Source organism: Musa acuminata, chromosome BXJ1-2 (genome assembly GCF_036884655.1).
Source record: "Musa acuminata AAA Group cultivar baxijiao chromosome BXJ1-2, Cavendish_Baxijiao_AAA, whole genome shotgun sequence".
In the NCBI taxonomy this organism is placed as follows: domain Eukaryota; kingdom Viridiplantae; phylum Streptophyta; class Magnoliopsida; order Zingiberales; family Musaceae; genus Musa; species Musa acuminata.
Window position 1 is genome coordinate 17,728,673 of NC_088328.1, and position 25,063 is coordinate 17,753,735.

The window sequence follows — 25,063 nt, forward strand, 5'->3', positions numbered from 1 at the left end:
AAAACACAGGATGTGTCACATAAAGTGTCATTTGACCACGTGGCATTGCTATGGACACCTCATGTGTCGAGTCTACCAAGTCACATCAACATAAGAAAAAAAACACCAAATAATTAAGAGATTGTATGCAAAATTAGGTGATCAGTGCGGACAATCACTTAATATATATGGAAAAATATTTTTAGAAAAATCAAAAAATACATTAAGATATTATGATAAATGAAAACATAAAACTGAGAAAATGAACCAGCAGAAAGGAAACATGAGACAATTAGGTAATACAAAACGGTCAACCGTCATGTAGCAAAAGCAGTTGTAGATGGATGTACAAAATCACTTATTTATCAATCGTTTTAGAAAATGATGTGTCACACACCATCTCTCAATTGGTAGTAATTGTATTCCACCTACATTTCGCAGGTGCACCATACAAACGAAGATATGGGTATCACAACGATCCTCCAAGAGTTGATAAATTGAATGGAAGAACAAGAAAATTGTTGAGGGTTCGGCTGCTTTCGGAAGTAGGACGGTTATAGTTCTGATGGACAAAATAGATTGATCACATTGTGATATAAAAGGCAAAGAAATTAAGACGCTGTCGATGCCTTGAGATAAGTGATGAGGTCGACACGTTCCTGTGGCTTCTTCAAGTCCAGGAAAAACCGTCTTGGTTCCAGGAATATACTGCATACAAATAAATATCTCCTGAGAAAAACTAATCATCATGATATAGATTCGATTACAACCAAGTGTTCTAAGCAAAATGAATCAGAGTATAAACTATAAAGTACGGATGCAAAGATCTTATATTGTCTACTCCCAAAAACATCACAAAAATCGAAGATATCACAAACATAAAATTTACTAGTCATATAAATGTGTGTTGTATGCTAATCACATGAGTGATGATACATGTGACTTGACACATAATCTTTTTTTCTATTATTATTATTTAATATTTTTATTATTTTATATTTATTATATATATATATATACACATACATATATATATACATATATACATATATATATACATATATACATATATATATACATATATACATATATATATATATATATTGTGATATCCTTGGATCTGTATAATGGGAATCGAATCATGATGAGATCACGATAATGAGACCAACTCACGTTTAAACTCATATCCTAAATAATCTCGATCATAGGTTACTAGAGAGGGACATCGAGATAACCGGACAGACCGATATGTTGTATACTCGTCCATATGATGGATTTATCTAGTCTCATAGTTGCTCGTGTGGGGACACTGGGGATATAGTACAGGTGCTCATTAGAGAATGAGTTTACTAATTGATCTGCTTATGGAATGCTAGATGATTGATGATGCCTTATTGTCAGACAACGATTCCGCAGTCTCAATGGTGTATCTGGTCCTTAGACTTAAGATACCAAGGATGTCTTGTATGAGTACTCCACTATTTGATATCAAACTTATAGGTCTGGATGTTCCAAATCTAACACAACCGATCATCGGGAGTGGTAGTCAACCTTATAAGGACTATTGAGTGTTGATAGAGGATCATTCGCTCTCGGTGTCAAAAGAGGAATATCTCATATGTTCTTGCTCAAACAAATCCCTAGCCAAGTAGAATCCGATTGAGAGAGAAAGAGTTCTCCGGGAGAATCCGATTAGAGAGAGACTCAAGTAGAAACCGTATGAGTCTGACAACACCATGCATGGTATAGGGTCTCTAGGATATTAGATAGATAAGAGACTATAGATATATGGTAACTAAGGACAAACAGGTCCAATGGATTGGATTTCCTTATATCATTTGGGGACTGCGATGTAGTGGCCTAGTACGTCCGCAATCGATAAGTCGAGTGAATTATTATGGAGATAATAATTCACTGAGCCAAAAGGAGTTCTAATAGATATGATTCACGGCCAGCTCGATATTGGGCCTAGAGGGTCATACATATACAGTAGGCGATGCGATGAGTAGATGTTCGAATATGGAAAATTTAGAGATTTTGTTTTCTATTCTTCCACTACGCATGTGATGTCGCCCCCTAGATTTCCCTACAGTGGTATCAGAGCCAAGTTGTTCGTGTGATAGATTGGTTTTAAACTACGTGTGTTTTAAGAAGACCTTTATCATCAAAATCATTGACACAAAAGGTGAGAGAGGGTAGCAATTATTGCTGCCCTCATAGGTTGGCCATGTTAGGATCGGGGTCGGCACTAAGAGGGGGGATGAATTAGTGCAGCGGTAAAATATCGTCGATTTAAAAACTTTCGTACGATAAAAATTAATTTCAACGTAAACCGATTTTGGAAGCTTAATAACTTGGAAGCGTATGAAAGCGTAGTGGCTAAGTAAAGTAGTTTGTAGTATGTAAATGGCAAGAATAAAATGCAAACCAGAGAACACATTAGTTTTAGAGTGGTTCGGTCAACGTGACCTACATCCACTTTCGGCAAACTCCTCCGACGAGATTGCCGGCGTCCACTAGAGGCCTTCCTTCAATAGGCGAAGGCTAATCACCTTATACACCCCTCTTCTCCTTTTACCAGGTTTAGGAGATAACCCTTACAAGCACTCACTCTCTTTTCTAAACAGAAATCTAAGTTTAAGCTAGAGGAGGGAATACACTTATGACCGCAGCAACGTTTTCTCTCTTTTAATCTCTTTGTGCTTGTGTGTTATAACCAATGATAAGAAGGGTATTTAGAAGTTTCAAGTTAATTCAAACTTAGAGCCTAAAACTTTCTCATCCTAGGTTCCTCGGGCACAGGCGGTACTACCGCCTGCGCTGGACGGTACCACCGCCTACGTTGGACGGTACCACCGCCTGCGCTGGGCGGTACCATCGCCCAGTGTCATTCGACACTGACATTGTCCTGGGTGGTACCATCGCCTGGGGGGCAGTGCTGGGCGGTACTACTGCTTGGCACCCTGCCAGGGGCGGTACAACCGCCCAAACTAGCAGTACCACCGCCTGACACAATCTTGAAGACTGTGCCACGATGGTGAGACTTCTTAGGGCACTGTTTGGGTCTCTTATTGGGCTCAACACAATTCTTACATGGGCTTACCTGACCCCTAATTGGGTTGGCCCAAATCTAAACCCAATTACGTGTTGTTAACTACGATTCCTAGGATATATTCTAAGCTAAATAAGTCTGTAAGTCTTGGTTTTTCTGGTGAGCTTCTAGCGATCTTCCGGCGAACTTTCGGCAGACTCCTGGCAAGCTCCTGGACTTCACGATGATCTTCTTGGTGAGTTTTGACGAGCTTCTCTAGCAAGCTCCGAGACTTCTCGACTGATTCTGCCAGAACTTCCGACGAACGTCCGGACTTCCGACAAACTCTCGAACTCCCAACGAAATCACGTCCTTGACTCTGGGACTTCATTTTGCTTCATGCCTTGCTATCATAGTTAATCCTACAAATGTAAAACACACTTTGATCTAGACAATTAATACTAAGCATTAATCAAGTTGTTCGGCATGTCATTGGTCCCTCGACGCTTCATCTGATTCTTCGGCTCATCGTCCTCTCTTGCGGCCTATTGCCCAATCGGCCAGTTGACTCCGCAACTCTGATATCCTTGGCGCAATATCCGCTCTTCTTGGACCAATGCTCAAATCCACGGCCCGAAGCCTTCTGTCGATGCATCGACTGATCCACCGGCCTGACGTCCAATCTTCTAACATGTTCCTCTGGCCCAACATGATTTTTCCTGCTTTAATTGTCTCATCCTGATCGAAGCATCCTGCGTCACTCAAAATGTAGATTAAAACATAAACATATATCGATTGGTTTCATCATCAAAATCTGAGATTCAACAATCTCTCCATTTTTTATAATGATAAATAATCGATGATGGAGTTAACCAAACTCCCCCTATCAAAATGCCATATTGATAGAAATTCTTAGATTAAAAAATCCAAGCAATATGTCATGATCAAATCATGCATGACATCAACATACTTCTCCCCCTTTGTCATCAACAAAAAGGAGAAGTTCCACTTTCTAGGTGTTTGACATAACAGTTTCAAATCGTTGCATAATAAATCTTAAGTTCTACCATCATGCAATTTTGCTATCATCATGGATATGCAAGGTAGTAAGATAGCAATTTCTACAACATACAAGCTAGCAATTTTTACAACATTTTAGAACATACAAGCTAGCAGTTTTGAGATGTTCAAAAAAGCAACACTTGCTTCTTGAAATATGCAAGTTGCAAGCTAGCAATTTTTTGCTTCCTTTGTAATGTTTGAGCTAGCAATTTTGCTTTCTAGCACATTTTTCTCCCCCTTTATCATTGTCAAAAAGAAGGGAAGATCTTTTACATCAATTTTTAAATTATGACAAATGTAAATAGCATAGATGAAAATTCAAGTCGTGAATTTCAAAACAATTATTTTATCATGAATATTTCATCATTGTATGTATTATTATCATAAGTTAAAGTATTTCATGTATTCATATCATCACATGAAGAATATCAAGAAGAACTTGGTGATGAGATATTACTTCATGAATATAAGGAATTTTACATAATAAAATTCAAGTCATAAACCTTAAAAGATGTCAAATAGCATATCATGGTTTATTAGAATTAGTCTTCTTTTTAGTGAATAGCAAAAAGAATAGTAGGAGAGCAATATCTCAATTCATGCATAACAAATCTTCAATCATCAAAATCATGATTCATCTAAAAAATTCTCCTCTTTAAATATTCAAAGAGATATCTTAGGAGATCAAATAATAAAAGATATTCAAATGAAATTTTAAGTCATGAATTTTGAAAAAGATATTCTCTTTAGTAAATGCATAAGAATTCTTATGATTCATATTGAAAATTTTCTCAAAATGCAAGAGAATAAATAGTAAGGAATCTTGATTCATTAAAGATTTCAAGTTATAAATCTCGAGAAATCAAGATCATGATTTCGATAAAACCTATTAAATTCAAACCATCAATTTCATAGTTCACAAAATTCATAACATAAATAGATTCATGATTTTAAATCCAATAATATATTTTCCTTTTTATGTGATACATTTTAAGTGATTGATTTCATATAAGCATGTTCTTTTATTTCAAATCCATGCATCATTCATTAACACCAAACAAAAAGAACTTTCAAAGATCGCAAAAACTATCATGCATAAGTTCAAAATATAAACTCATTAAGCATGCTTTCAAATCATCATTACATTTTCATTAAGACATCAAGCTTGGTTTCATTGAATATAATGTTGAATGATTCTTAAAGATATCTAAACTTAGTTTCAATTTGTGTGATAGATTTTATATTAGCATGCTCAAATATTTGTTCTTATGTTAAAACCATGCATCAACATTTAAAATGGAAAGATAAAAAATCATCAAGATCAAAAAGTGTAACACAATTCCAAAACATATGATTTTAAATTATTACTTCAAGTCGTTACGCATAAAAATCATCGAGCATGATACAAACATTCATTATGATAAGACATACAAGCCAAAGAAATCATTAAACATAAAGCATATTCATCAATCATAGTTTCATTGAGCATAAGACATTTTTAATCAAAATCATTTTATTATTAAACATGTAATTTTTATTATTATTTTTGAAATTACTAGTATGACCCTAATTTTTATATTTTCATTATATTTTTAAACATATAATTTTTTTTAAAAAATAAAATTTCTAAACTAAAAAAAAAGAATCATGAAAAGTATTATGTAATTTTGAAATAAATTAAAGGCATTTTGATTACCTCATTATCGAAAACCGTTAAGGCGTAGTTTGTCACATCGCCTTTGTTGGATTGTCCTTCTTCTTCAGATGAGCTCGTTTCGTCCAAGATTGCTTTCTTCTTCTTATGTTCATAGCAAGTAGTTGCGTTCTTTTTAAGTTTATTTTTGTTTTTCAACTTTTGTTTCATGAATTTTTTAAATTTCATAGTGATGAGTTCAAGTTCACCATCACTTGAGCTTATGCTCGAGTGGTCTTCGATTGTTCTTAGTCTGAAATCATTCATGTTCTTTGGAAGGTGGTTCTCAAGTTCTTCACGTGCATTGCACATCATTTCATAGGTCATCAATGACTCGATAAGTTCTTCGAGAGGGAAATGGTTCAAATCTTTTGATTCTTGTAAAGCCGTTACTTTTGAATCCCAAGTTTTAGAAAGTGAGCGTAAAACTTTACTAACAAGTTCAAAATTCAAAAAAAATTTACTAAGAGCTTTTAAACCATTGACGACATCCGTAAAACAAGTGTACATGTTAAGAACGGTTTCACTTGGTTTCATATGAAAAAATTTAAAATCATGCATTAAAAAGTTAATTTTTAAATTTTTTAATCTACTTGTGCCTTCATGAGTGGTTTCAAGAATATGCCAAATATCGAAAGTCATTTCGCACATAGAAACCCGATTAAACTCATTTTTGTTTAAGGCACAAAATAGAGCATTCATAGCTCTAGCATTTAAAGAAAATATTTTCTTCTCCAAATCATTCCAATGGTTCATTGGAAGAGAAAATATTCAGTTCTCGATAATATTCCATAAATTTAAATCCAATGAAAGCAAGAAAACTCTTATTCGAGTTTTTTAGTAAGTGTAGTCCGTCCCATTTAAAAATGGAGGACGAATAAGAGAAAGTCCCTCTTGAAAGTCGAAATGAGCCATTTCTCTTGGATATTAAGCCAACAGAGAAATCACAAGGCTCTGATACCAATTGATAGGATCGGGGTCAGTACTAAGAGGGGGGGGGGTAAATTATTGCAGCGATAACATATCATCGGTTTAAAAACTTTTGTACGATAAAAACTGATTTTGACATAAATCAATTTCGGAAGCTTAATAACTTGGAAGCATATGAAAGTATAGTGGCTAAGTAAAGTAGTTTGCAGTATGTAAATGGCAAGAATAAAATGCAAACCAGATAACATAGTAGTTTAAAGTGGTTCGGTCAACGTGACCTACATCTACTTTCGGCGAACTCCTCCGATGAGATCACCGACGTCCACTAGAGGCCTTTCTTCAATAGGCAAAGGCCAATCACCTTATACACCCCTCTTCTCCTTTTACCGGGTTTAGGAGATAACCTTTATAAGCACTCACTCTCCTCTCTAAATAGAAATTTAAGTTTAAGCTAAGGAGGGAATACACTTATGATCGTACCAGCGTTTTCTCTCTTTTAATCTCTCTGTGCTTGTGTGTTTTAACCATGGTTGAGAGGGGTATTTATAGTCTTCAAGTTGATTCAAACTTGGAGCCTAAAACTTTCCCATCCTGGGTTCGCCGGGCACAAGCGGTACTATCGCCTACGTTGGGCGGTACCACCACCTAGAGTTAGTCGACATTGATATTGTCCTGGGCGGTACCACTGCCCATGTCTAGCGGTGCCATCGCCTCGGGGGCAGTGCTGGGTGGTACCACCGCCTAGCACTCTGCTAGGGGCGATACAACCGCCCAGACTAGCGGTACCACCTGCTAGTCATAGGTGCCCAACAAGCCAATCACGTGAGTGATGACACGTGTAACTTGACACGAAATCTTTTTGTTTATTATATTTTGATATTTATTATTTTATATTGATTATTGCATATATGCATGTATATATTGTGATGTCCTTGGATCTGTGCAATGGGAATCGGATCGTGATGAGATCACAATAATGAGATCAATTCACCTTTAAACAAAGATCCTAAATAATCCCGGTCATAGGTTACTCGAGAGGGACATCGTGATAACCAGATAGACTGGTGTGCTGTATACCCATCCATATGATGGATGTAGTTGGTCTCATAGTTGCTCGTGTGGGGACACTAGGGATACAGTACAGGTGCTCATCGGAGAATGAGTTCACTGATTGATCTGCTTACGGAATGTTGGATAGTTAATGATGCCTTATTATTAGATAGCAATTCCGTTATCCTAGTAGTGTATCTGGTCCTTAGACTTGAGACACAAAGGATGTCTTATATGAGTGCTCCACTCTTTACTACTAGACTTATAGGTTTGACTGTCCCAGATCTAATGCAACTGATCATTGGGAGTGGTAGTCGACCTTACGAGGGCTATTAAGTGTTGATAGAGGATCATCCACTCTTGGCGTCATAAGAGGAATATCCCATGTGTTCTTGCTCAGACAAATCCCTAGCCAGGGTCATTCGGGTTGAGAGAGAAAAAGTTCTCCAGGAGAATCCGATTAGAGCGAGACTCGAGTAGAAACCGTATGAGTCTGACAATACCATGCTCGATATACAATCTCTAGGATATTAAATAGATGAGAGACTATAGGTATACGGTAACTGAGGATAGACAAGTCTAATGGATTGGATTCCCCTGTATCGTTTGGGGACTACGACATAGTGGCCTAGTACGTCCGTAGTCGATGAGTCGAGTGAATCATTATAGAGATAATAATTCACTAAGTTAGAAGGAGTTCTGACAGGTATGACTCACGGCCAGCTCGATATTGGGCCTAGAGGGTCACACACATATGGTAGGTATTGCGATGAGTAGAGGTTCGGATATAAGATATCCGCTGGAGCCCCTATCTTATTGGATATCCAATAAGCCCCTGAATTATTGGATCTCATGGACGAGATCCAATAAGAGCCCATGAGAAATTATTGGATAGAGATCCACTAATCTAAAAGGCTTGAGTAATTGGATGCATATCCAATACCCACTAGGGGAGGATCCATTAGAGTTTGACAAGGGACCTCTATAAATAGGAGGGATTCAGTGGTTCATAGGCTAGAGCCTTTGCTTGCCTCTCCTATTCTCCTTCCCCTCTCCACCTTAGAGCAGGCCTGGAGTTTTGAGGAGCGTCGTCGCAGCCCTAGTGTATGGATCACCGCTAGAGAGGAGAACGCTTGACCTCCTTCACCCTCTCCTAAAGATCTGTAAGAAAACAGAGATATACGATCTTCATAGGTAGCACAATCTACTCCATACGTAGTTTTAAGTTTTACGGATTTTACGCATTAATCTTTACACGACGTCGAACATCTCTTTGGAAATAGGGGATTTTATTTTTTTTATTCTTCCACTGCGCATGTGATGTCGCCCCTAAGATTTCCCAACACCACCGCCTGGCACCCTGCTAGGAGCGGTACAATCGCCCAGACTAGCGGTTCCACTGCCTGACATAGTCTCGAAGATTGTGCCACGACAGTGAGACTTCTTGAGGCACTGTTTGGGCCTCTTATTAGGCCCAACATAGTTCTTACATGGGCCTACCTGACCCCTAATTGGGTTGGCTCAAATCCAAACTCAATTACATGCTAACTATGATTCCTAAGACATATTCTAAGCTAAACAAGTTTGTAAGTCTTGGTTCTTCCGGCGATCTTCCGACGATCTTCCGATGAACTTCCGGCGGACTCCGGCCAAGCTCCTGGACTTCACAATAATCTTCTTGGCGAGTTCTGACGAGCTTCTTTGGCAAGCTCCGAGACTTCTCGGCTGGTTCCGCTAGAACTTTCGATGAACGTCCGGACTTCCGACGAACTCTCGAACTCCCAACGAAATCGCGTCCTTGACTCCGGGACTTTATTTTGCTTCATGCCTTGCTATCATACTTAATCCTACACATGTAAAATACACTTCGATCTAGACAATTAATGCTAAGTATTAATCAAGTTGTCCGGCATGTCATTGGTCCCTCGACGCTTCGTCCGATTCTTCGGCGCATCATCCTCTTTTACGGCCTATTGCCTAATCGGCCAATTGACTCTACAACTCTGATATCCTTGGCATAATATCCGCTCTTCTTGGCCCGATGTCCGAATCCACGACCCGAAGCCTTCTGTCGATACGTCGACCGATCCACCGGCCCGACGTCCAATCTTCTGACATGTTCCTCCGGCCCAACATGATTTTTCCTGCTTTAATTGTCTCATTCTAATCGAAGCAACCTGTGTCACTCAAAATGCAGATTAAAACATAAACATATATCGATTAGTTTCATCATCAAAATCTGAGATTCAACAGGCCAATGTCTGCTTGCAACATTTGGCCAAAGCCTAGCCACCTACATGCAGGTGGTCAGTGTGTAGCAACCGGTTGCTTGCAGCCCGCAAGTTGGCAACCGCATAGACGACTTGCTTGCAAAGGAGGGCAGCACCTATAGCGGTGCCAGCGGGCGCGAGTAGAGCCACCCGCGGGGGCGCCCCCTCCCCTCGGCGCTGTGGCCACCACCGGCAAGGTGGCGACGACCACAATGTAGCAAGCACAAGGAAGGGGTTTAGGGTTTTTTAGTAAAAGATAGTTTTGCCCCTTGAAATTTTAAAAATTCTAAATTCTATCCTTTTGTCCAAATTACCATAATACCTCTCAGCATTCAAAAAATTCCCTATATATCCCCAATTTCAAAAAATATTAATTAATTAAAAAGTTTAATTGATTATTATTATTGTTATTATCTAGTAGTCCTACATAATGATGATGTGTACATGTGATGTATGATATGTGGACGGATGATCATGAACCGTGTGATGTGTGTACTTGTGATTATTATTATTAGGGTCTGTGAGCCTCCATTTTATTTTTCATTTATTATCAGGCTTGCGTGCATATGATTAAGTTGTAATCATATGAGGAGGCGCAGCGGGAACGTGGAAGCGATAGCGAGACCTACGAGGCCGAGACGGATGATTGCGATGCATAGAGAGACGTCGAGATATCGACGAGGACGAGATGATCGATCACAGGGCATAACTGCTGCACACATAGATCTTGATGTGAGTGATTAGCCCCACTAGCTCGGGCTTGATCATATTAGGCTATGGTCCATGATCATTTGGTTTGATTGCTCATGTGATGTGTGATTGCTTATACACCTACTATATATGTATATATATTTGCATGTGATGTAGATTTATATTAAATATGTATGTGTGTGACATATTACATTAGAAGACTAAATCAAAATCCCTCTCTCGATAATATTATATCGATAAACGTGAGACAATTAGATTGACCCACGTGGCCTTCCATCGTTATAGGTAGGGATCGATTCTCGATATAGGTTGAGTTGGTTGAGTCCCTCTAGGCTTATCTATATTGTGATTCGCTATCTTATCATTTTGCATTGAGTCATTTAAGGTTCCTTTAGGAACCCAAATTAACTTATGTGAAATATACCTCTTAAATGGACATTTATGATCATAATGTCTAAATTTGTAACAAAAGTTACATTTGTTTCGGGGTGAAATATATAAAATTGGACCTTTAATAAAGATAGTTGGCTTTTGATGAGTTTTACTCACAAAGCCGATTCCATCTCTTCTATGAACATGATCCTTTTTGCTAAGCTCATGTTTAAGGATTTGCTTCATGTTTCAATTTTTTCTAAGGTATCATGTAGTAGCAAATTTTCCTTTTTAAGCATATCTAATTCTTCACATTTGGAATAAGGAGACAATATTTCATTATTATGGTTAATATTTAAACTATTGAATTCACTAATAAGAGAGACATACTCCTTTTTTAATAATTTATACTTTTTACTAACTATTTTACATTCATCAAATAAATCATGAAAAATATTCAACAATTCATCAAAGGATAAATGAGCTATGATACCAATTGTTATGATTAATACGACATTAAGAGGGGGGGGGGGGGGGGGGGGAGGGGGAGTTGTGTGAATTAGTGCTTACGTAAAAATTACGTTTGCAATTCCAAATTTTTCCGAGTTGATAAAAACATAACGAAGAAATCGTATTAAGAAGATGTCAACTTTAAGTAAATGAACAATGCAAAGTGTAGCTAAGTAATGAAAGTAAGCAGCAAAGGAAAAGAGCACATCAGATTTATAGTGGTTTAGTCATTGTGACTTATATTCAATCCTGATTCCTCCTTTGTTAAGGTCACCGACGTCCACTATCGGTCTTCCTTCAATAGGAGAAAAATGACTATCCTCTTACAACACTTTCTCCTTTTTATAGGTTTAGGAGATAACCTTTATATGTCACTCTTTTATAAGTAGTCCCTCACACACCTCCCTTAGGACTAACTCTAAGTACTAAGAGGAGAGAACTTAAAGTTTTGGCAGAGTTTACTCAGTTTTTTTCTCAAGAATTCTTACTCCTTTTTTGCTGCCCAAGCAAGATGTTTATAGGCCCCAAATGGTTTTAAAAAATGGAGCCAAAAATTCAAATTTCTAGGTCTTCTGAGTATGGGCGATACCACCGCTTGCAACCTAACATTCGGTGGTACCACCCAATGAGCGGTACCACCGTCTGACAGCCTTAGAGATCGGATTTTTTTAGTTTTCCAACTCACAAGCGATTCCACTACCTATTCTGACGATGCCACTGCCTGACCCAACTTTTGGATCACTAAATGAGTCTCATTATGAGCCCAAATCAGTCCTAGTTAAGGCTCAATTGGCCCATAATTGAGTTAGCATGATTACACCAAAAGCTAACTCAATTAACCCCTAAACTACTTTGATCTTAGACAAATTATTACAAAGCATGAATCCTTTGTTCGACATATCATTGGTTTGTTAGAGCTAGCCCCAGGATATTTACCAAAGGGTAATTTTGGCAACACAACAAAGATAATAAAGCGGAAAGAATAAAAGCGACAAGAACAAACAAAACACCAGAACACTAGATATACGTGGTTCGGTCAATTGACTTTGACCTACATCCACGGAAGAAAGAGGAGCAAATTACTACTATAAAAGAGGGACACTTACAAATGCCTTAGGAAATGTTCCTAGGCCATAAAACACCTTCAGCTTCCTAAATAAGAAGACTTCAAACCATAAGCAGGTTTTCTTGTGATGCCTGCTGTACTTCTTGTGGTGTCTGTGGTACTTCTTGTGGTGTGTCTAACATCAAAACTCAAGCCCTTATTTATAGTTCCAAGACGAAACAACAAGTCTGATTTTCCCGATGTGGGACTATGGGACTTGCCAAACTAATAAATCTCCACCTTGGCATGTCCCAACAAAACTTGCTCCACCTTCTTCACAAAAGCCCCAATGGGCAATCACCAATAATGAACACCAACCAAGTCCAAGCACTGCTTGAACTTGTAAACCGGAAGAGGCTTCGTAAATATATCAGCTGGATTGTCCTTCGTATGAATTTTCTGAACAAGGACTTTTCCTTCAGCAATGATATCCCGAATAAAATGAAACTTCACATCGATGTGTTTTGTCCTCTCATGATACATCTGGTCTTTAGTCAAATGAATAGCACTTTGACTATCACAGTAAATTGTAGTAACACTTTGATGCAGACATAATTCGCTGAACAATCCTCTTAACCATAAAACTTCTTTGATCGCCTCTATCACTGCCATATATTCTGCCTCTGTAGTAGATAAAGCTACGACAGGTTGTAAGGAAGCTTTCCAACTAACTGCACAACCGCCAACGCAAAATACATAGCCTGTCAAATATCTTCGTTTATCAAGATCCGCAGCATAATCAGAGTCGACGAAACCAACCAAAGTGTCACGATTTTTTTCAAACTCCAAACAAGCATCTGAAGTCCCTTGCAAGTATCTGAGAATCCACTTCACAGCCTGCCAATGTGTTTTACCCGGGCGAGACATATATCTACTAACCACACTGACTGCTTGTGAAATATCTGGACGAGTACAAACCATTGCATACATAATACTGCCGATGGCACTAGAATATGGAACTTTCACCATATATTCTTCCTCTTCAACTGACTGTGGTGACTGAGTAGCAGATAGCCGAAAATGGCTAGCAAGAGGAGTACTAACTGGCTTAGCATTTTTCATGCCAAACCTCTCCAAGACTTTCTTGAGGTAATTTTTCTGAGTCAGAAATAATTTTCCAACTCCTCGATCTCTTTTGATCTCCATGCCAAGAATTTTCTTAGCTGCTCCCAAATCTTTCATTTCAAATTCACTACTCAACTGCATTTTCAAAGTGTGAATTTCTGACAAATTCTTAGCTGCAATAAGCATGTCATCAACATAAAGCAACAAATACACAAAAGAGCCATCAGTTAACTTCCGGAAGTAAACACAACTATCATACATGCTCCTCGTGTTACCATGACCCAACATAAAAGAATCAAACCTCTTATACCACTGTCTTGGAGACTGCTTCAATCCATACAAGGATTTCTTTAACAAGCAAACATGGTCTTCCTTACCATCAACTTCAAATCCATGAGGTTGCTCCATATAAATTTGTTCTTCAAGTTCACCATGTAAGAAAGCTGTCTTGATATCAAGTTGCTCCAATTCCAAATCATACATGGCAACTAAAGCAAGCAAAACACGAATAGAGCTATGTTTAACAATAGGTGAAAATACGTCATTAAAATCAACACCATGTACCTGACTATAGCCCTTTGCAACCAACCGTGCTTTGTACCTTGCATCTTCAACCCCTGGAATACCTTCCTTCCTTTTGAAGACCCATTTGCATCCAACAATTTTCTTACCAGAAGGCGGCTTCACAAGATCCCAAGTTCTATTCCGATGGAGAGACTCAATTTCTTCATTCATCGCAATCAACCACTTAGCGGAATTATCACAAGAAACTGCATCTGAGTAGGAAGTAGGCTCACCAACTTCACTTGTCTCTTCTGCAACAGACAAAGCATATGCAACCAAATTTGCATATCTTTGTGGTGGTCGAATATCTCTCCGTGGTCTATCCTTGGCTATGGAATATTGCTCTTCCTCTGGATCATCTGCATCAGTAGACTCGGGACCACCTACTGGCATTCTTTGAGTAGAAGAATTCGACTTAAAAGAATCTGAACTACCAATCTCAAGCTCCACCTGCTTCTGCGCACTATCATTTGTACAACTAGTAGATTCCTCTTTAGAAGATAGCATAGATAATTCATCAAAAGTAACATCTCTACTGATTATAAATTTTGGGGATTTGGGATCAGGACACCATAATCTGTATCCTTTCACCCCAGAAGCATACCCAAGGAAAATGCACTTTTTAGCCCGAGGCTCTAATTTTCCTTCATTTACATGCATGTATGTTGGGCACCCAAAAATTTTAAAATCAGAATAATCAGCAGGAGTACCTGACCAAACTTCCTCTGGAGTTTTAAAGTTAAGTGCTGCAGAAGGAGCGCGGTTGACAACGTAACAGGCCATATTAATCGCCTCTGCCCAAAAGTCTTTTGTCAACCCTGCATTTGAGATCATACACCTCGCTCTCTCCAAGAGTGTTCTGTTCATACGTTCGGCCACACCATTTTGCTGAGGCGTCATCCTAACAGTGCGATGCCGAACGATTCCTTCATTTTTGCAGAATTCTTCAAAGTCACCTTCACAAAATTTCATGCCATTATCTGTTCGAAGCCACTTAATCTGTTTACCTGTTTGTTTCTCAATCAAAGCCTTCCATTGTTTAAATGTTAGAAAAACATCATTTTTATGCTTCAAAAAGTAAACCCAAACTTTCCTGGAATAATCGTCAATGAAAGTCAACATATACCTGGCACCACCCTTAGACTGAACTTGAGCTGGACCCCAAAGGTCTGAATGAATATAGTCAAGAGTACCTTTCATTTTGTGAACTGCCGGAGAATTAAAGCTGACTCTTTTCTGCTTTCCAAAAATGCAGTGTTCACAAAAGTCTAGTGGCCCAGTACTCTGTCCGCAAAGTAGACCTCTTTTGCTCAATATGCTCAAACCTTTTTCGCTCATATGACCCAAACGCATATGCCATAATTTGGTGATGTCAGAATCAGACAATGATGATGACGAAACTGCAACCGAACCTATGACAGTAGTTCCCTGCAGAATATACAAGCTACCAGACCTACAAGCTTTCATAACAACAAGAGAACTTCTAGAAACTTTCATAACTCCACATTCAGCTGTGTATTTACACCCAAGGACCTCTAGGGTGCCTAAAGAGATGAGATTCTTTTTCAAATCAGGAACATGTCTAACATTAGTGAGCGTCCTCACAATACCATCATGCATTTTAATTCGGATTGTTCCTCTACCAACAACATCACATGTAGCATTATTGCCCATCAAAACAATTCCACCATTACAAGATTCATATGTGGAAAACAAATCCCTATTGGGACACATGTGATAAGAACAACCTGAATCTAAAATCCATTCATTTTTAGACTTTGTCCTGTCATCAGTAGCAAAGAAAATATTTCCAAAATTCTCATCAGAAGCTACACTAGCTTCAGCGGACTCAGTAGTTTTCTCAACAATTTTTTCCTTTTGCTTTAATTTATTTTTCAATTTAAAGCAATCAGATTTAATGTGCCCCATTTTATGACAATATCTGCATTCCAAATTTCTATGTCTGGATTTAGATCTAGATTTAGATCTACTACTGTCAAATTCTCTTTTATCCATTTTATCCCTGACAACCAGACCCTCAGCCTGATTTCCTCTACTTTCCCCAGTGATATCTCTGTCTATTTGCTCCTTAGATTTTAGTGCAGATTTAATTTCCTGATACGAAACTGTTTCTTTTCCATAAATCAAAGTATCACGGAAATGCTTAAAAGATTGGGGAAGAGAACACAAGAGCAACAAAGCCTTATCCTCATCATCAATTTTTGCATCTATATTCTCCAAATCCATAACCAAAGAATCAAACTTATCAAGATGCGAGAGTATAGATGTACCTTCAACCATCCGAAGCATATACAGACTCTGCTTCAAGTAGAGACGATTCTCCACTGTCCTCTTCATGTACAAGGCTTTAAGTTTGTCCCACATGCTCTTAGCCGTAGTCTCCGTAGCTACCTCCCGTAAAACCTCGTCAGAGAGGTTTAGAATGATGCTGGATCGGGCCTTCTTATCCATACCCGCAAGATCTTCCTTTGACGTACCATCTGGAAAGTTCTCAGCACCCTGAAGTGCCAAATCAACTCCGTCTTGAACCAGAATGGCCTCCATCTTGAGTTGCCACATGCCGAAGTTGACATTTCTGTCGAATTTCTCGACAACAATCTTTGTTATTGTCATCGTTGCCAAAAGATCCCAGAACCAGGCTTTGATACCAGTTTGTTAGAGCTAGCCCCAGGATATTTACCAAAGGGTAATTTTGGCAACACAACAAAGACAATAAAGCGGAAAGAATAAAAGCGACAAGAACAAACAAAACACCAGAACACCAGATATACGTGGTTCGGTCAATTGACTTTGACCTACATCCACGGAAGAAAGAGGAGCAAATTACTACTATAAAAGAGGGACACTTACAAATGCCTTAGGAAATGTTCCTAGGCCATAAAACACCTTCAGCTTCCTAAACAAGAAGACTTCAAACCATAAGCAGGTTTTCTTGTGATGCCTGCTGTACTTCTTGTGGTGTCTGTGGTACTTCTTGTGGTGTGTCTAACATCAAAACTCAGGCCCTTATTTATAGTTCCAAGACGAGACAACAAGTCTGATTTTCCCGATGTGGGACTATGGGACTTGCCAAACTAACATGGTTCATTCAACATATCATCCTCTCCTTCGATGTATTTCTCAATCGGCATGTTGACTCCTGTAACTTCTGATCTCCTTAGCACAATGTCCGATCCGTTGGCCTGATGCCCGAATTCACTGTACGAAGCCTTCTGCCGATACGTCGACTGATCCTCCGGCCCAACGTCTGATTCCTCCTGCTTTAATCAATTTGCATGTCCTTGATCGAAGCTTGTCCTATATCACTTAAAACACAGATTAGATCATAAACTCATCAATTGATTTCATTATCAAAATCCGAGATTCAACAATCTCCCCATTTTTTATAATGACAATCAATTGATGACGGAGTTTAAACTAAACTCCCCCTATCAATATATCATATTAATAGAAACTTTGAATTGATTCATCTTATCATCATATCTTCTCCCCTTTGTCATCAACAAAAGGAAAAAGTTCATCTTGTAAGTTTTTGAGATATGTAAGTTTTACAACATACAAGCTAGTAATAATTTTGAGTTTTGCAAGTTTATAAATTTTTCTTTTTGAGATATGAAAGTTATCATGTTTGTTTTTCTTTGCGATGTTCAAACTAGTAAGTTTTTGAAAAAGAATGTGAGATAGTAAATAACAAGTTTAGAACATACAATCTAACAAGTTTTTCACATATGAAAGTTGACAAAATATTTACATCATTTGAGATGAGCAAGCTAGCATGTTTTTTTCCTTTTGCAATGTACAAGTTTCCAAATTTTACATCTTGAGCTAGCAATTCTTTCTCCCCCTCTATCATTGTCAAAAAGAAGAGAAGAATACAATGTTGTAATTATTTTCCCTTTATATCAATTTTCACATCATGACAAAGATAAATTTGTATCAATATTTTAATTATAAAAAATGAAAGATCAATTCATGAATACCAAAAGACCATGTGTCATTTTTGACAAATCTCTTCTTTTGTAAAAAGAATGAATGATAGGAAATTATCTTAATTTAAAAAGAAAAAATTCAAGTCATAAAAAACCGAGTAATCAAGATAATGATAAAAAATATATAAGAAGAATTTATGTATTTGAGATATTTAAGTTTATCATTCTAGTGCTTTTTGGTTGCAAGCTAACAATTTCCTTCTTCTTTTACAACAATGATTCAATCATATTATGAAATATACAAATCATAAATATAATAAAATTTAAATTATAAACATCAATAAGTCTAGTGATATATTGTGGTTAATTTGAATACATCCCCCTTTTTTAGTGAATACCAAGAAGAATCGTATGAGGACAATTTATGAAAAATCTTGATTCATAATAAATCTCAATTTATCAAGTGAAAGAATCATGATTTGTTTGGATAAATCTCTTCTTTAGTGAAACGAAAATTCTTGATTCATATAAAACTTTCAAGTTGTAATCAAAAGAATAATCATGATTCGTTTAGATGAATGTTCTCTTAAAAGAGTGAATCATACGAGAATCAAGAAAAATATTTCATATAAAATACATCTCAAGTCGTAAACATCAATAAATAATTCAATTGGATATATCGTCTCATTATTAAAATGAATCATATGAAAAAAAATCCAAAATCATCATCAAAATTACTTTTCGAAAAATTCAATGAAAACAACGTAGATATATTCCTATAAGATTAAAAATAGCTCAAGTTCTTAAAACATATATATAATTAATCTTATTAAGTGTACAAGCATTAGATTTAAATCAAACATTTTGTTCCTTTATCATAAAACATATAATTGTCATGATCATTTTTTCAAAATCACTAGAAAAAGAAGCATTATTTTTTAATTTTTTTTAATTTCTTACTAATTAATTTAAAAATAACTTATGAAAAGTATTAAGTAATTTCATAGTAAGGAGTTTTGGTTGAGTCACTTACTTTGTTGTTCAAAGCCACCAAGACTTATTCACCACTTTGTCTTTGTTGGTTTACTCCACATCTTCGGATGTACTCGATTCATCCCAAGTCACTTTGAGTATCTTTTTCTTCTTAGGCAACTTTTTCTTCAATTTTGTACCCTCATCTTTGAAGTGCCCCGGCTTCTTGCATTCATAGCAAGTGGTTGTCTCATTTTTTAGTTTATTTTTATTTTTTGATTCTTGTTTTATCAACCTTTTAATTTTTTTTATCAAAAATTCTATGTCATCATCACTTGAGCTTTTGCTTAAGTGGTCTTCTATTGTTCGAAGTGCCAAATCCTTCCTGTTCTTTATAAGGTTGTTCTTATGTTCATCAAGTTCATCATATGCCTTGCACGTCATTTCATAGGTCATTAATGACCCGATAAATTCTTCAAGTGGAAAGTTATTCAAGTCCTTGGCTTCTTGAATTGCAGTTACTTTAGGATCCTAAATCTTTGGAAGGGATCTTAATTTCTTGCTAATGAGTTCAAAATTAGAAAAACTTTTACCAAATACTTTTAGACCATTAACGACATTCGTAAACCAGGTGTACATGTCTCTAATGATCTCGCTTAGTTTTATATGAAACAACTCAAAATCATGCATCAAAAGATTTATCTTAGAATCATTAACTCTGCTAATGCCTTCGTGTATGATTTCAACAGTATGTCAAATATCATACGCAGTTTTGTAAATAAAAACCTAATTAAATTTATTTTTATCTAGAGCACAAAACAAAGCATTCATCGCTTTAGCATTCAAAGAAAAAGTTTTCTTTTCCAAATCATTCTATTCGTTTATTAGATTTTGAATAAGTTTTCTTTTCCAAATCATTCTATTCGTTTATTAGATTAGAAGACTTTTCAAAACCACATTCGATAATATTTCATAAATCAAAGTTCAAAGAAAGTAAAAAAACTCTCATCTGAATTTTTCAATAAGTGTAGTCGTCTCATTGAACATAGGAGCACAAACAATAGAAAGACCCTCTTGAAATATAATAAAAGTCATTTCTCTTGGGTGTTAAACCAAATAAGAAAAACATGATTTTGATACCAATTATTAAAATCAATCCAACACTAGGAGAATGAGGGTGAATTAGTGCAGCGATAAAAATTATGTTGATTTGAAAATTTTCGTTAAAATTACGTTGATTTGAAAATTTTCGTTTGATAAAATCGTTTCGACAAAGCCCATATCAGAAAGTAATGAAAGTAATGACTTAGAGTAAATGTGAAGTGTAGAGTGCAGCTAAGTAATGAAAGAAAGCAGTAAAGAAAGAACACACCATATTTATAGTGGTTTGGTCGTTATGACCTACGTCCACCTCCGATTCCTCCTCCATCGAGGTCACCGACGTCCACTAATGATCTTCCTTCAATAGGCAAAGATCAACCACTTTCTTACAAAGCTTTCTGCTTTTCACAAGTTTAGGAGACAACCCTTACAAGCCTCACACCTCTTCGCTAATGATTACAAAGCTAAAGAAAGAGGAGGAGGACCCTTAGCATTTTTATAACACTTTTACACCCCAACACTTAAAGATTTTTTTATAATTTTTTACTCTTTTTATTTTACTTTAATGCATAAAATAGTAGGGTATTTATAGGCCCCAAAGGTTTCTGAATTAGAGCCAAAATTGTCTCATCCCGGATTTCCGGGGTACCGACGGTACAATCGCTAGTAATAGGCGGTACCATCACTTGATAGAGCCTCGAAGATTGCACTCTGATAGTACCACCACCTGATAGGATGGTATCACTACTTAATAGGATGGTACCACTACCTGGCAGGATGGTACCACTGCTTGACAGGACGGTACCACCACTTGGCAGTATTAATTTTCGACGGTACCATCGCCCAAACCACTTGAGAGGTTAAGTCTCAAGCGGTTCCACCGCCCACCCTGGGTGGTGCCACCGCCTGGCAAGGCTCCAAGTGGCCGAGTGGCCTTCCATTCGGCCCAACTCAACCTTATTTTGGGCCCAGTTGGCCCCTAACTTAGTAGGATTATCTCACAATCCTAACTCAATCTAAGTTTTAACTATAATAATTAAGGCATTAACTAAGCAATCTTTGTTTGGTATGTCAATCGTTCTTCCGACAAAGTCTCGACAAACTTCCGGTGAACTTTCGACATGCTTTTGGCGAACTCCCGATGAATTCTTGGCAAACTCCCGACGAACTCTCGGTGAGCTCCCGTTGAACTCTCGACAAGCTTTTGGCGAACTCCCAATACTTCTCGGAGAGCTCTCGACGAGCTCCCGATGAACTCTTAGCGAGCTTCTGGTACATCGTCCGAATCTTCGTCATATTGTCCGATCTTTAACTCCAGCCCAACATTTGCTTTATGCCTTATTCATTATCGTAGTCAATCTTGCAACACTTATCTTAACATATGGATTAGATTAATAATTTATCAATTAATTTCAACATCAAAATCTGAGATTCAGCATCTGATCCTTAGACTTGAGATACAAATGATGTCCTATATGAGTACTCCACTCTTTGATACCGGACTTATAGGTCTAGAGGTTCCAGATTTAGCATAACTGGTCATCAAGAGTGGTAGCCAATCTTATGAGGACTATTGAGTATCGATAAAGGATCATCCACTCTCGGTGTCATGAGAGGAATATCTCATGTGTTCTTGCTTAGACAAATCTCTAACCGAGGTCATTCGGATTGAGAGAAAAAGAGTTCTCCGGGAGAATCCGATTAGAGCAATACTCGAGTAGAAACCGTATGTGTCTGACAGCACCATGCCCGATATACAGTCTTTGAGATATTAGATAGATGAGAGACTATAGATATATGATAACTAAGGACAAATAGGTCCAATGGATTGGATTCCCCTGTATCATTTGGGGATTGCGGCATAGTGACCTAGTACGCCCGTAGTTAATGGGTCAAGTGAATTATTATAGAGATAATAATTTACTAAGCCAAAAGGAGTTCTGATGGGTATGACTCATGGCCAGCTCGATATTGGGCATAGAGGGTCACACACATATGGTAGGCATTGCGATAAGTAGATGTTCAGATATGAGATATCCGTTGAAACCCCTATCTTTTGGATATCCAATAAGCCCTTGAATTATTGGATCCTATGGATGATATCCAATAAGAGTTATTGAGAGATTATTGGATAGAGATCCAATACTTAATAGGGCATGATCCATTAGGATTACGTTGATAGAGGACCTTTATAAATAGGAGGGAACCAATGGTTCATAGGCTGGAGTCTCTCTTGGTTGCTACCTCCTATTCTTCTCTCCCCTTCTCCTCCTTAGATAACAGGCCTGGGGATTTGAGGAGCATCGTCACAGCCCTGCTGTGTGGATCACCGCTAGAGAGGATGCTTGACCTCCTTCACCCTCTCCTAAAGATCTATAGGGATTCAGGGATATATAATCTTCCTAGGTAATACAGTCTATCTCACACGTAACTTTTAAGTTTCATAGATTTTGCATACCAATCTTCGCACCATAAATAATACATCTTTGGAAAATTTGAAGATTTTGTGTTATATTCTTCCGCTGCGCATGAGATGTTGCCTCAACATTTCCCTATAAAATTAACTTAAGTTTCCTTAAGTAAAATTCTAATAGAAATGTATTGAGTTAAACTTCCTATTGCAGTTTCACTAATGTCAATTAATCTAAAATATGTTATAACTGTTACTGTAGATGGCGTTATAATAGTAAGTGTGCCGATAACATGGACCTTACAATCAACCTAATAGACAGAAAACTCACCGATCCTAAGAATTTTTCATTAAAAATAAATGATAATAATGAGATTTAAGCTTAATATTTTATAATAAATTATTAATTTTTATCAATTAAATTAGTAGTAAAATAGTAAATACGATGGGGGTAGGAGACCACATGAATAGTCTCCTCCCAACAGAAGACTAGTCTTATGCCTGTATCATCAAAAAGCTCACTCTCCATGCACATATAATGGTCAGCCTCCTTGTCGTGCACCCGCGACGGATGCTGCTACAGGCGTTGGATGCTGGACACCAACAACGCATCGATCGTCATCACGAGATTAATTATATATTATTATATAATTAGTTATCTTTAATATTTCGATCTCTATGCTCATAAAAATTATATTAGAATTTCTACGCTAATAAAAATAAATTATTAATATCCCTATATAAGATTAAAAAATAATTAAAAAAAATTAAAAAAAAAATTATTCAAAATTTTTAAATGTAACTTTTGAAAGTATAAAGATTAAGATACTAAATGTAACTAATTATAAGGGTTAATATATAATTAGCTTGTCGGACATAGCTCGATGTACTGACAACAAGGACTAATTATAGGTTATACTTTATAATTAGTTATATTTAATATTTTGATATTTATATTTTTAAAAATTATATTGGGATCCTTATAGTGAAACATTAAGTTTTATTTCTCGCAATCAATTATGCTGATGAAAAATAAATAAGAAGAGAAAAAGAGGTTTTATTGGAAAACAAAGTGAGGTAGTGTTATTCAATTGCTTTTATCTTTTCTCTCAGGTTTTATTGGAAAGCGAAGTACTCGAAAAGATTTCTCTCTTTTTCTTTTGTAATCCTGCCTTCTCCTCACTATTGCAAAACTATTAGTTTTTTAATTATAATTTTAATCGATGATGCGAGGGGAAATGATATTGAATATTTATTTTCATAAGTATAGAAATTCTAATATAATTTTTGAAAGTATAGAAATCTAAGAGTAACTAACTACATGAGATAATCTAATTAGTCCCAATAATAAGGACAACTATACCCATGTCAATGGAAATTAAGACAAATGGCCATAGTAAGAACATGATAGTATGGTGGACCTTCGCATTGAGTTTTCCTAATATATGTGAAAAATACCAAACGATTTTAGCTGACCCATGTGGAAAAACTAAAAACTACTGTTGTTTATGAAAACTTAATCAAGTTATACCACAATGTATTGGAAATTCTTTTATTAGATGAAAAATATAAAAAAACTAATTTCTCATGATTTGCCTCGTCTTTGTAAAAAAATTAAGAATAAAAATTAACTATTTTCCTTATCTCTATCACTGAAAAGTAAAAAAATTTAGCCGGTCTGCGAGCAAAAATTAGATTCGATCTGTTATTGTTTGCAAAAGGTGGTAATAATGAATTAAAAACTTGTTAATCAAGTTTTACCATAATGTACTAAAAAAATTCCTTTACTAAATAAAAAAATTATATCAGAGTCAAGTTTTACCACAATGTATTGGAAATTCCTTTGTTAGATAAAAATTAAAAAAAAGCTGATTTCACATTATTTACCTTAACTTTGTAAAAAAAAAATTAATTTGTTTTCCTTATCTCTATGACAAAAAAGTAAAAAAAAAATAGTTGATCTGACCTGTTATTATTAAAAAAAAGCAGTAGAAATTAATTAAAAGCTACTCAATCAGGTTTTACCATACTGCATTGGATCAATGTATTAAAAATTCCTCAAAAAGCTAAATAAATTATCAGAGCCAGGTTTCGATCCTGGGACCTGTGGGTTATGGGCCCACCACGCTTCCGCTGCGCCACTCTGATTTCTGATATTTGATTATCCTACTAACTTATTTAACTCTTCATCAATTATTTGTGGTATTAAGCATATCCCTTTCATCAATTATTTAACTCTTCAATTTCTAAACCTAAATTTAAAATCACTAATTCGGGAATAACTTATA

General features: G+C 36.6%; 1 non-coding gene across 1 annotated transcript; it reads right to left on the reverse strand.

Annotated features, from left to right (window-relative positions):
* Positions 1 to 24,851: 24,851 nt before the first annotated feature.
* TRNAM-CAU (transfer RNA methionine (anticodon CAU)) lies at positions 24,852 to 24,923 on the reverse strand. Its single transcript has one exon. It is a non-coding gene; the product is annotated as a tRNA-Met (tRNA).
* Between the last annotated feature and the right edge of the window lie 140 nt (positions 24,924 to 25,063).